Source organism: Equus caballus, chromosome 22 (genome assembly GCF_041296265.1).
Source record: "Equus caballus isolate H_3958 breed thoroughbred chromosome 22, TB-T2T, whole genome shotgun sequence".
Classification (NCBI taxonomy): domain Eukaryota; kingdom Metazoa; phylum Chordata; class Mammalia; order Perissodactyla; family Equidae; genus Equus; species Equus caballus.
Window position 1 is genome coordinate 46,363,972 of NC_091705.1, and position 13,976 is coordinate 46,377,947.

Below are 13,976 nucleotides of genomic sequence, written 5' to 3' on the forward strand. Positions count from 1 at the left end.
TATTTATCATTGTATTGGACATATAAGCCAATTTATTGTGACAAAAGAAAGCAGTTAGAGTCCTGAGAATTGGAAAGGAAGAAGTAAAACTATCTTTTATTGCAAATTATATATTAAATGTCATGACTCTCCCCCAAAAAAAGATCCAGAGAAAAATAATTACAGTCATGTGTCACTTAACAACAGGGACATGCTCTCAGAAATATGTCATTAGGTGATGTCATTGTTGTGTGAACATCACAGAGTGTACTGAAGGGGAATAAAATTTGCCACCCCAAAATATGTCTCTTGAAGGACGTCAGCAACATGGCAGAGTGAGCAGTTTTCTTTGTCTCTCCCCCTTTGAACTACAACTAATCGGACATTCCTTGGTCAACAAAGGATATCCACACAGCATCTCAGGACACCTGAGAGACCCATGCTGCTATACATCGGAAGGTGGACGGACTTCCCCCTGGGAGGAGGTGGAGATAGGTGAAAACTCTCTGACCCCCGGACAGCCTAGTACCTGCAACCATCTTTCTACCAGTGGACACGCTCATAGCATTGCCACAGCACCAAGTGTGGGTGTGTGCATGCATCAGTGAGCGACAGTGGAAACAGCTGATGAGAGACCCCACAGGGCCACTGTGACCACAAGGAGGGGCCCAGGTCCAGTCAGCAATAGCTGACAGTGATCTTAGTCAGTGCAGATTACACAGGTGCTCCCCCCACCCCCCCGATTCCAGTAGAAGCAAGTGGAAGCAGTAACTAAACCCTATCTCTATGCGGAGGCACAAATCAACGCCATCACGCAGTAGGAAAAAATATATTAAATCTCCCAAACAGAAGGAAAATGACAAGTACCCAGAAAACAATCTCAAAGACACTGAAATCTATAACTTAAATGACAATGAATTCAAAATAGCCATTATTTAAAAACTCAATGAGTTAAAAGAGAATACAGATAGACAACTCAACAAGTTCAGGAGCTATGTCACAAAAGAGCTTGATACTATATAGAAGAACCAAACAGACAAAAATCTTGGAGATGAAGAACATGATGGAGGAGAGTAAGAAAAATCTGGACTCTCTGAACAGTAGGGTGAATAATATGGAAGACAGAATTAGCAATTTGGAGGATAGGAATATAGAAATGCTGCAGATAGAGGAGGAAAGAGAACTAAGACTAAAAAGAAATGAAGAAACTCTCCAAAAAATATCTGACTCAATTAGGAAATGCAACATAAGGACTATAGGTATCCTAGAGGGAGAAGAGAAGGAGAAGGGGGCAGAAAGCCTGTTCAAAGAAATAATGGCTGAGAACTTCCCAAACCTGGGGAGAGAGATGGAACTCCATGTGACGGAAGCTAATAGATCTCCAAACATTATCAATGTAAAAAGACCAACCCCAACGCATATAGTAGTGAAGCTAGCAAAAGTCAATGACAAAGAGAAAATACTAAGGGCAGCAAGGCAGAAGAAAATAACCTACAAAGGAACGCCCATAAGGCTGTCAGCAGATTTCTCAGCAGATACCTTACAGGCTAGAAGAGAGTGGAATGATATATTCAAAACTCTGAAGGACAAAAACTTGCAGCGGAGAATACTCCATCCAGCAAAAATATCCTTCAAATATGATAGAGAAATAAAAACGTTCCCAGATAAACAAAGTTTAAGGAAGTTCATTGCCACAAGACCTCCCCTACAAGAAATGCTCAGGAAGACCCTCATACCTGAAAAATCAAACAAAGGAAAGGGGTTACAAAACCCAGAGCTAAGGAGATAAGTAGAAAGACAAAATCAGAAAGTTGCAGCTCTTCATCAGAACAGATTAGCAAAGGCTAAGTATAACATTAAAGATAAAAGGAAGGGAAACACCAAGAATAAATATAATCTTGTCATTTTAACCACAAACTCACAACACAAGAAGGAAGAAAAAAAACTGACAAAAACAACCTAGAAGGGGAGGAAGAAAGGGATGGAATGGCTTAACCTAAGGAGATAATAGGCTATCAGAAAATGGACTCTCTCATCCATGAGATGTTGTATACAAACCACATGATACCCACTAAACAAATTACAAGAACAAAGACACAAATTACAAATAAGAAGAGAGCCAATATAGAAATCTACCTACCTGAATTGGTAGTCCAAAATCCATGGGACAGGAAACAAAAGCAATGCAAGAGAACTGGAAAACAAGAGATAAAATGGCAGCATTAGGCCCCCACATTTCAATAATCACTCTAAATGTAAATGGATTGAACTCTCCAATCAAAAGACACAGAGTGGCAGGATGGATTAAAGAACAAGACCCAACAATATGCTGCCTTCAGGAAACACACCTTAGCCCCAAAGATAAACACAGACTCAGAGTGAAGGGATGAAAGATGATACTCCAAGCTAATAATGAACAAAAGAAAGCAGGTGTCACCATACTTATATCAGACAAAGTAGACTTCAAAGCAAAACAGATAAAGAGAGGGCAGTTTATAATGATAAAAGGGATACTCCACCAAGAAGACATAAAACTTATAAATATATACACACCCAACACAGGAACACCAAAATATGTAAAGCAACTATTAACAAAACTAAAAGGAGACATCAACAACAATACAATAATACAACATCCCATTAACACCAATGGATAGATCATCCACACAGAAAGTCAAAAAGGAAATTATAGAATTAAATGAAAAATTAGACCAGATGGACTTAATAGATATATAGAGAACACTCCATCCAAAATCAGCAGGTTACACATTCTTCACAAATGTGCATGGAACATTCTCAAAGATAGACCATATCTTGGGAAATAAAGCAAGCCTCAACAAATTCAAGAAGGTTGAAATAATAGCAAACATCTTTTCCGATTGTAATGCTATGAAACTAGAAATCAACTACAAGAATAAAGCTGGGAAAGAGGCAAAAATGTGGAGACTAAACAACATGCTACTGAACAAACAATGGATTATTGAAGAAATTAAGGAAGAAATCAAATATTATCTGGAGACAAATTAAAATGAAAACACACCATACCAACTCATTTGGGACTCAGTAAAAGCAGTCCTAAGAGGGAAATTCATTGCAATACAGGCTCACCTCAATAAACAGAAAAATGTCAGATAAGCCATCTCAAATGACACCTAACAGAATTAGAAAAAGAAGAACAAACAAAACCCAAAGTCAGTAGAAGGAGGGAAATAATAAAAATTAGAGCAGAAATAAATGAAATTGAAACAAAAAAGACAGTAGAAAGGATCAATGAAACAAAGAGCTGGTTCTTTGAAAAAATAAACAAAATTGACAAACCCTTAGCCAGACTCACTAAGAAAAAAGAGAGAAAACTCAAATAAATAAAATTAGAAATGAGAGAGGAGAAATCACAATGGATACCACAGAAATACAAAATATTGTAAGAGAGTACTATGAAAAACTATATGCCGACAAATCGGACAACCTAGAAGAAATGGATAAATTCTTAGTCTCTTACAACCTCCCAAAACTGAAGCAGGAAGAAATAGAGAATCTGAATAGAACAATCACAAGTAAAGAAATTGGAATAGTAATCAAAAACCTCCCCAAAAATAAAAGTCCGGGACCAGACGGCTACTCTGGAGAATTCTACCAAACATTCAAAGAAGATTTAATACCTATCCTTCTCAAACTATTCCAGAAAATTGAGGAAGATGGGGCACTCCCTAACACATTCTATGAAGCCAACATCACCCTGATCCCAAAACCTGACAAGGACAACACAAAGAAGGAAAACTACAGGCCAATATCACTGATGAACATAGACGCAAAAATCCACAATAAAATTTTGGCAAACCGAATACAGCAATACATTAAAAAGATTATACACCACGATAAGTGGGATTTATACCAGGGACACAGGGATGGTTCAAAATCCGCAAGTCAATCAATGTGATACACTACATTAACAAAATGAGAAACAAAAACCACGTGATCATCTCAATAGATGCAGAGAAAGCATTCAACAAACTCCAACATCCATTTATGATAAAAACTCTCAATAAAATGGGTATAGAAGGAATGTACCTCAACATAATAAAGGCCATATATGACAAACCCACAGCCAACATCATAGTCAATGGGCAAAAACTGAAAGCCATCCCTCTGAGAACAGGAACAAGACAAGGATGCCCACTCTCACCACTCTTATTTAACATAGTACTGGAGGTTTTGGACAGAGCAATTAGGCAGGAAAAAGAAATAAAAGTAATCCAAATAGGCAATGAAGAAGTGAAACTCTCGCTGTTTGCAGACGACATGATCTTATATATAGAAAACCCCAAAGAATCCATAGAAAAACTATTAGAAATAATCAACAGCTACAGCAAAGTTGCAGGGTATAAAATCAACATACATAAATCAGTAGCATTTCTATATGCTAACAATGAACTAACAGAAAAAGAACTCAAGAACTCAATCCCATTCACAATAGCAACAAAAAGAATTAAATACCTTGGGGTAAATTTAACCAAGGAAGTGAAAGACCCATACAACGAAAACTACAAGACTTTCCTGAAAGAAATTGATGATGACATAAAGAGATGGAAAGACATTCCATGCACATGGATTGGAAGAATAAACATAGTTAAAATGTCCATACTACCTAAAGCAATCTACAGATTCAATGCTATCCCAATCAGAATCCCAATGACATTCTTTACAGAAATTGAACAAAGAATCCTAAAATTCATATGGGGCGACAAAAGACCCTGAATTGCTAAATAGATCCTGAGAAAGAAGAACACAGCTAGAGGCATCACAATCTCTGTCTTCAAAGCATACTACAAAGCTACAGTAATCAAAACAGTGTGGTACTGGTACAAAAACAGGTGCACATACCAATGGAACAAAATTGAAAGCCCAGAAATAAATCCACACATCTACGGACAGCTAATCTTCAACAAAGGAGCTGAGGGCCTACAATGGAGAAAAGAAAGTCTCTTCAACAAATGGTGCTGGGAAAACTGGACAGCCACATGTAAAAGAATGAAAATTGACCATTTTTTCTCACCATTCACAAGAATAAACTCAAAATGGACCAAAGATCTAAAGATTAGACCTGAAACAACAAGTCTTCTAGAAGAAAATTTAGGCAGTATACTCTTTGACATCAGTATCAAAAGGATCTTTACAGACACCATATCTCCTCAGATGAGGGAAACAATAGAAAGAATAAACAAATGGGACTTCATCAGACTAAAGAGCTTCTTCAAGGCAAGGGAAAACAGGATTGAAACAAAAAAAAAACCCCACTAGTTGGGAAAAAATATTTGCAAGTTATATATCTGACAAAGGGCTAATCTCCATAGTATATAAAGAACTCACATAGCTCAACAACAAAAAATCAAACAACCCAATCAAAAAATGGGCAGGGGACATGAAGAGACATTTCTCCAAAGAAGATATATGGATGGCCAATAGACACATGAAAAGATGCTCATCATCACTAATCATCAGGGAAATGCAAATCAAAACTACACTAAGATATCACCTTACACCTGTTAGAATGGCAAAAATATCCAAAACCAAGAGTGACAAATGTTGGAGAGGCTGTGGAGAAAAGGGAACCCTCATACACTGTTGGTGGGAATGCAAACTGGTGCAGCCACTATGGAAAACAGTATGGAGATTTCTCAAAAAATTAAAAATAGAACTAACATACGACCCAGCTATCCCACTACTGAGTATCTATCCAAAGAACTTGAAATCAACAATTCCAAAAGTCCCATGCACCCCTATGTTCATCACAGCATTATTTACAATAGCCAAGACATGGAAGCAACCTAAGTGCCCATCAACTGATGATTGGAAAAAGAAGATATGGTGTGTATATATATATATAATGGAATACTACTCAGCCATAAAAAAGGATGAAATCGTCCCATTCACAACAACATGGATGGACCTTGAGGGTATTACGTTAAGTGAAATAAGCCAGATAGAGAAAGACAAACTCTGTATGATTCCACTCATAGGTGGAAGTTAAACACAGCGACAAAGAGAACTGATTGGTGGTTACCAGGGGAAAGGGGGGTGGGGGTAGGGCACAAAGGGTGAAGTGGTGCACCTACAACATGACTAACAATAATGTACAGCTGAAATTTCACAAGGTTGTAAACTATCATAATCTTAATAAAAAGTTAAAAAAAAAGTGGGTCAATTGGTACTTCCAGAAGCTATTTTAGTTCAACTGGGAGAAAATTAACTGAATTTCAGAAATAACTCTTGGAAAGTTAGTCTCCCTTATTTTGCATGGAAATAAAAAAAATCCTTTAATTTGAAATAAAAACATTTTTTTAACTTAAAAAAAAATGTGTCTCTTTAACATGAGGATTATTTTAGGCTGATTATTTTTAAGAACCAAAGGCTCAGAAAATTTTTCTCTTTTATGTCCCCCTTAACTGTCTAAAAGAATTCAGATTAAAAAACCTGTCTCAGGAAGTGAGTTATCACCTTCACATAACATGAACTAGGTGATATAGAGGGAAGAACCTAGAAAAGGCTGTTTGTTGGGCTCCCTTGGTGTTCTTCTGTTTCCAGTATGGCCAAATACCTCTTTTCCAAACACTCGCTCCTTTCACCCACCTGTTAATTGCCTTCCTTCCCTTTGAAGCTCCTGACTCTCCCCACCCCTAGCATCTTCTTTTGTCTTTAGCTGAGGGGAGGTATTTAAGGTGAGGGCTTTGGCCACGCAAGCTCCTGTTTTCCTGGGTTTCTCTCATGTATACAAGTTATTAAACTTTTGTTTGTTTTTCTCCTGTTAATCTCTGTCATGTAAATTCATTTGTTAGACCAGGCAGAAGAACCTAGAGAGGTAGAGGAAAATTTCTTCCTCTCCTACAGTACCTACACAAACCTAGATAGTATAGTCTGCTGCACACCTAGGCTTTATGGTACTAATCTTATGGGGCCACCATCTTATATGCAGTCAGTCATTAGCTGAAATGTCAATATGCAGAGCACGACTGTAGTAAAAAATGAGAATTTAGTAAATAACAGGTTTATAAGATCAGCATGCAAAAATCAATAGCCCTTCAATAATGGATAGAAAATCCAGACAGAAAATCAATAAATAGCTGACTTGAACACCACTATGGACCAATTGGAACTAACAGATATATACAGAACTTTTTACTCAACAGAAAAATACACATTTTTCTCAAGTACAAATGAAACATTCTCAAGGATAAATCACATGTTAGGTCACAAATCAAGTCTTAACAAATTTAAGAAGATCAAAATCATTCCAAATATCTTTCCCATCCAAAATGGAATGAAACTAGAAATCAATAACAATTAGAAAATTCACAAATATGTAAAAACTAAGAAACACACTTTTGAACAGCTGTTGGATAAAAGAGGAAATTAAAAGGGAATTTAAAAAGTATCTTGACACAAACAAGAATGAACATACGACATAACAATTATGAGATGGATGCAGCAAAAGTAGTACTAAGAGGGACTTCATGGTGACAAAGACCTACATTAAAAAACAGGAAAAATCTCAAGCAACTTAAATTTACACCCCAAGGAACTAGAAAAATAAGAACAAACTATACCTAAAGTTAGCAAAAGGAAGGAAATCGTAACGATTAGAGCAGAAATAAATCAAATAGAGAATAGAAAAACAAAAGGAAAAAAACCAGGGATTGATTTTTTGAAAAGATAAAATCAACAAGCTCTTAGCTAGACTAAGAAAAAAAGAAAGAAGACTCAAATTTAAAAAATCGGAAGTGAAAGAGGAGACATTACAATGGATGCCTCAGAAATAAAAAGGATCATTATGGATTATTATGAACAATTATATGCCCACAAAATGGATAATCTAGAAGAAATAGATAAATACCTAGAAAAATACAACCTGCCAAAACTGAATCAAGAAATGGAAAGCCTGAACAGACCAATAATAAAGAAGAAGATTGAATTAGTAATCAAAATCCTTCCAACAAATCAAAGCCCAGGACCAGATGGCTTCGTGGGTGAATTCTACCAAGTGTAGAGAGAAATTAATACCAATCCTTCTTAAACTCTTCCAAAATAATAGAAGAAGAGCGAACACTTCCAAACTCATTTTACGAGGCCAGCATCACCCTGATACCAAACTCAGATAAAGATACTACAAGAAAACAAAACCACAGGCCAATATCTCTTATAAACATAAATGCAAAAATCCTCAATAAAATACTAACAAACTAAATTCAGTAGCACATTAAAAGGATCATACTCCATGACCCAGTGGGATTTATCCCTGGAATGCAAGGATGATTCAAGATATGGGAATCAATCAATGTGATCCACCCCATTAACAGAATTAAGGATAAAACTCACATGATCATCTCAATTGATGCAGAAAAACATTTGACAAAGTTCAATATCCATTCATGATAAAAAAAAAAACTCTCAACAAAATAGGTATAGAAGGAACTTACATCAACACAATAAAGGCCATAGATGAAAATCCCACAGCCAACATCATCATCAATGGGAAAAAACTGAAAGCTTTTCCTTTAAGATCCAGTACAAAGCAAGGATGCTCACTCTTGCCTTTTCTGTTCAGCATAGTACTAGAAGTTGTAGCCAGAGAAATCAGACAAGAAATAAAAGACATCAAAATTAGAAAGGAAGAAGTAAAATTCTCTCTGTTTTCAGATAACATGATTATATATGTAGAAAACTCTAAACACTCAACAGAAACAAAACAATGGTTAGAACTAATAAATCATTCAATAAAGTTGCAGAATAAAAAAAATCAACATACAAAAATCAGTCACATTTCTATACACAAACAACAAACTATCCAAAAAGGAAGTTAACAATCTCATTCACAATAGCAACAAAAGGAATAACATACTTACAAAGAAACTTAACCAAATAAGTGGAAGACTGGTACACTGAAAATTATAAAACTGATGAAGGAAATTAGATTGGAAGAGTTAATCTTGTTAAAATATCCATACTACTCAAAAGGATCTCTAGATTCAATATACTCTCTATTAAAGTCCCAAAAGCATTCTTTACAAAAATAGAAAAAACCCTCTAAAATTAATATGGAATCACAGACGACCCCAAATAGCCAAAGCAATGTTGAGAGGAAGAACAACGCTGGAGGCATCACACTTCATGATTTAAAAACATATTACAAAGCTACAGTAGTCAAAACAGTATGGTACTGGCATAAAAATGGACATATAGACCAATGGAACAGAATAGAAACCCAGAAATAAATCCATACATCTATGGTCAATTGATCTTCGACAAGAGTACCAATGGAGAAAGGAGACAACCGGACATCCACATGCAGAAGAATGAAACTGGACTCATCTCATACCATACGCAAAAATCAACTCAAAATGGATTAAAGACCTAAACATAAGACCTGAAACCATAAAACTTATAGAAAAAAATTAGGACAAACGCTTCTTGACATTGGTCTGGCAATGAGTTTTTGGATATGACACTGAAAGCACAGGGTACAAAAGCAAAAACAGACAAGTGGGATTGCATCAAACCAAAAGCTTCTGCACAGCAAAGGAAACCATCAACAGAGTGAAAAGACAACCCATGGAATAGGGGATATACGTGCAGAGCAGATATCTGATAAGGGGTTAATATCCAAAATAAGGAACTCGCACAAGTCAATAGCAAAAAAATAAATAACCTGATTATAAAATGGGCAAAGGACCTGAGTAGACATTTCTTGAAGAAATATCAGTAGCCAACAGGTATATGAAAATGTCCTCAACATCACTAATCATGAGGAAAATGCAAATCAAAACTACAATGAGATATCACCTCACACCTGTTAGAATGACTGCTATCGAAAAGGCAAAAGGTGAGTGTTGGTGAGGATGTGGAGAATAGGAAACCCGTGTATACTGTTGTTGGGACCATAAATGGGTACAGTCATTATGGAACACATTATGGAGGTTCCTCAAAAAATTAAAAATAGAACAACCTTATGATCCAGCAATCCCACTTCAGAATATACAGCCAAAGGAAATGTAATCCGTGTCTTGAAGAGATGTTTGCCCTCCGTGGGCATCACAGCATCATTCACAACAGGCAAGACATGGAAGCAACCTAAATCTGTCTATGGATGAATGGATAAAGAAAATGCGGCATACGTATACACACACACACACACACACACACAAAATGGAGTATTATTCAGCCTTAAAAAAGAAGGAAATTCTGCTGCTTATGAAAATACGGATGAAGCTAGATGTTATAATGCTGAGTAAAGTAAACCAGACACAGAAAGACAAATACCGCATCATCTCCCTCACGTGTGAAATCTTAGATAGTCCAATTCACAGAAATAGAGACTCAGAATGGTGGCTGCCAGGGGCCTGGGGTGAGGGGGGAAAGAGGAGACATTGTCCAAGAGGTAAAGTTTCATTGTGCAAACGAGTAAGTTCTGGAGGCCGAATGTACAGCAATGTGACTGTAATTAATACTGTATTGTATACTTGAGATTTGCTAAGAGAGTAGATCTTAAGTGTTCTTGCCACAAAGGAAAAAAAAGGAAAAGAAAATAGTAACTATGTGAGGTGATGGATATGTTAATTAGCTTGATTGTAGCGAATGTTTCACAATGTATACATGTATCAAAACATCGAGTTGTACAACTTAAATATATACAATTTTTATTGTCAATCTTCCTTCAGTAAAGGTGGGGAAAATCAATAGCACATGTAAGGTAAAGCAATAAGGCGTTTAGAAGGAAACATAGGAGACCATTGGTTAGATAGGGCCCACGTGTTGCATTTCGTTTATCTGTCTCATACATCTTCTCTTTATTTTTTTTTTTTTACCTCCCTTGCAATTTAGTTGCTGAAGGACCAGAGTCGTTGGTCCTCTGGAGTTTTCTGTATTTTAGACTTTGCTGATTGCTTCCCCAGAGTATAGACCTATTTGGAATTCTGATTTGAACCAACTATTAAAAAATTATGAAATAATTAGGGAAATTTAAACAGTGACTGGATTTAACAATATTTTAAAAATTAGTGATAATTTTTTAATGTGTGATAGAGAAATTGTAGGGTTTTTTTTTAAGGAGTTCTTATCTTTTAGGTGTGCTGATTGAAATAAAATAATATGACGTTCCAAAATAACGCAGTGTGGGGTGTGTGCTGGTAACCATCTACCAGCACAGAGGCTGGGGGAGAGGGAGCCTCGATTTGTAGCGTTTGCCAATTTCCATGGTGTAAATACCCCCATCGTGGTTGATTTCAAGCTCCCAGCAGCATGTCACTGAACACAGAGTTGAGAAGAGTTGTATGCAACCTGCTCTTGGCAGACAGAACGAGGTGTTTCCGGCACATCACAGATAGGGAGCAAAGGTGAAACAAGATCGGCTGCAAGTTGACACTTGTAGAAACTGGATGGTCGGGGTTCGCTAGGGCATTCTAATTTTGTATATGTTTTACATTTTAAGCAAAATGCAAAACCCAGAAAGAAAAATCCTAAATTTCAAGATTAAATTTTAAAAATTTTCAATGTTATGGACGGCCATTGCAAATAATTATGAAAAGGAATTACATGTAGTCATATCAGTGGTCCACGAGAGACTTGACAAACTAAAATAACATTAATACTATTATATGGGACTTGGTGGGCCAGGGGCGTGGGGTTATTGATATAAATTTCTGGGTTAATTTTTTAGCGCCACAGTGTTCTGGTACTTTCTCTGCATAAATCTGTCAAGAGTAATTTTTCTGTATTTTAAAAATAAATGTTTTTACTCTTTGTCATAGCACAGATTGCTTTGTCCACTCAGCAAGCAGCTGTTGGACATTTGCTGTCCCCAAGCACTGTGCTAGGCACCAGAGCGACAGCAGCAAATAGGGCAGGAAAGCTCTCTCATTCTAGAGAGAAAATTATGACAGTAAAACAGGAACCTAATAAATAGTCAACGTAATGCAGGGGGTCACAAGGTCTATCTAAAGCAACGTGACGCGGTGGTGGCGATGGTGTCACTTCAGAAGTCGTGATCAGAGTAGGCCTCTTTGAGGAGGTGATATGGGAACTGAGACTCGAAGGATGAGAAGAGAGTCTGAGGAAGGAGCCCGAGGCTTTGGGTGCAACCCTGAGGAAGGCCCTGGGTGCACTCCATGTCTTTCAAGCATACATTTTCAGACACATATATGTTTTTGTAATTAAGGACTTTCATGACTTGCTGCTTAGAGACCTCCCACTTTGCATCTCAGATTCCTCCCTTTCCACAGTGAGGTCCTACAGAAATACAAGGTAAGAGTCGAGCTCTTGGCTCGGAGTGACTGGAAGAGAGTGACTGATGGAAAGACTCACATATCAGAATCTGGAATAAAAAGTGTTGAACACAGAGCCAGGAGAGTGCTGGCACAAAGTCAAGAAGAGTTATGGAATAAGTCAACTGGAGACACAGGAGGGCGTTTCAATCAACTTTTTCTGGAAATTCGTGGACTCGTCAGCTTGGTGGCTCTTTAGATAATGGGTAGGTGATTGCCGGACCTCCTTGACCCCCGCCCACCAAGACCTTTCCTCCACACACACACTGTGCTGCTTCAGAGATGAAGTTCAAATTTGAGAATAATTGAGATCAGCTGCTAGAAATAAAGATCCGTGAACCAGAAACAAGATTTGGTTCTTCTCTTTTTCCAAGAGGAAAGAAATAATCAAAGAAAAAAGTACTGTGACCCTGTTCTCCAAAGTCAGGGTACCCCAAAGGAAATAGAGGATCTCTAGGAAATTGGGTTTCAGTGAACAAGGACTTTGGGAAGTGGTAAATTGTACGAAGGGTTGGGATTACCAAACAGCCCCTGGAACAAAGGTTAAGAATGCTTTTGTGTTTTCTCCTCATTGATTCCCTGATTGCCTGGTACTTACTTCAGAATTTTATAGACTATGAGGAAACAAGGGATCCTTGGACACTGTAATAACTGGCCAGTGAGGGCTTCTAAACGATGTTCTCTAGGCTTTTATGATTTCATAGTGTTTCACAAACATCTGAAGACCCATTAAAAATCACATTGCATCTGGTAAATCTGTAGTTATTGAATAATTCTCCTCTGTTTTGTCTTTCTTTCCCAATTATCCAGTAGCCTTTGGTGGCAGTGTCCACAATGACAAATTTTTCTGATGGCTTTCAAGATTGCTATGTCCTGGGCTCTTAAAGTTTGAGAAAGCCTTCAATGTAGTTTCATTCCAGTAATTTGGTGTCACAATTTTTTCCTTAATTTCAAATTGAAAACTTTTTTAGTACCAGATCGTGAATAGATTGGCCATTAAAAAGCTGTAGATCAAAGAAATAGAGGGTCCTAAAGAAAAATGGTAAAAGGTAAGGGAGAAACCAGACTTCTGGTACAGAAGGTTTTAAGGAAAAATTCAAGCTTTCTTGCCTTTTCAAGAAAAAGAATTATTGTCACTAGAATAGCTAGAATAATTCTTATTTGTCTCTAGGAACAAGAATCCGATACAGAAATGAATACATTTCACAAAAGAGAAGAGGCCTTTCCTTAGTTAGTAACTGGAAATTTAAAAATCAGCAGGTAATACAGGTTAAATTCAAAATGACAGTACGTGATAACAAAGCACTAAACCTTTACCCATAAAATTATAGCTTATTGTACAACCAGTTGAGAAATTACCCCATATAGAATTCCATAATTGCTTCCATCCACAACTATAAACATTTCCATTATCTTCATACGGAGGTTTGAATATTCTTATAATAGTTTCAGCAACAAATTGAAGTTGTAATAGTGGCTTATCATTTACCTTGAGGCTTTTACTTTTTTTTTTTAAGATTTTTTTTTTAATTTTTCCTTTTTCTCCCCAAAGCCCCCCAGTACATAGTTGTGGGTCCTTCTGGCTGTGGCATGTGGGACGCTGCCTGAGCGTGGGCCCATGAGCCGTGCCGTGTCCGTGCCCAGGATCCGAACTGGCGAAACCCTGGGCTGCCCAAGCAGATCATT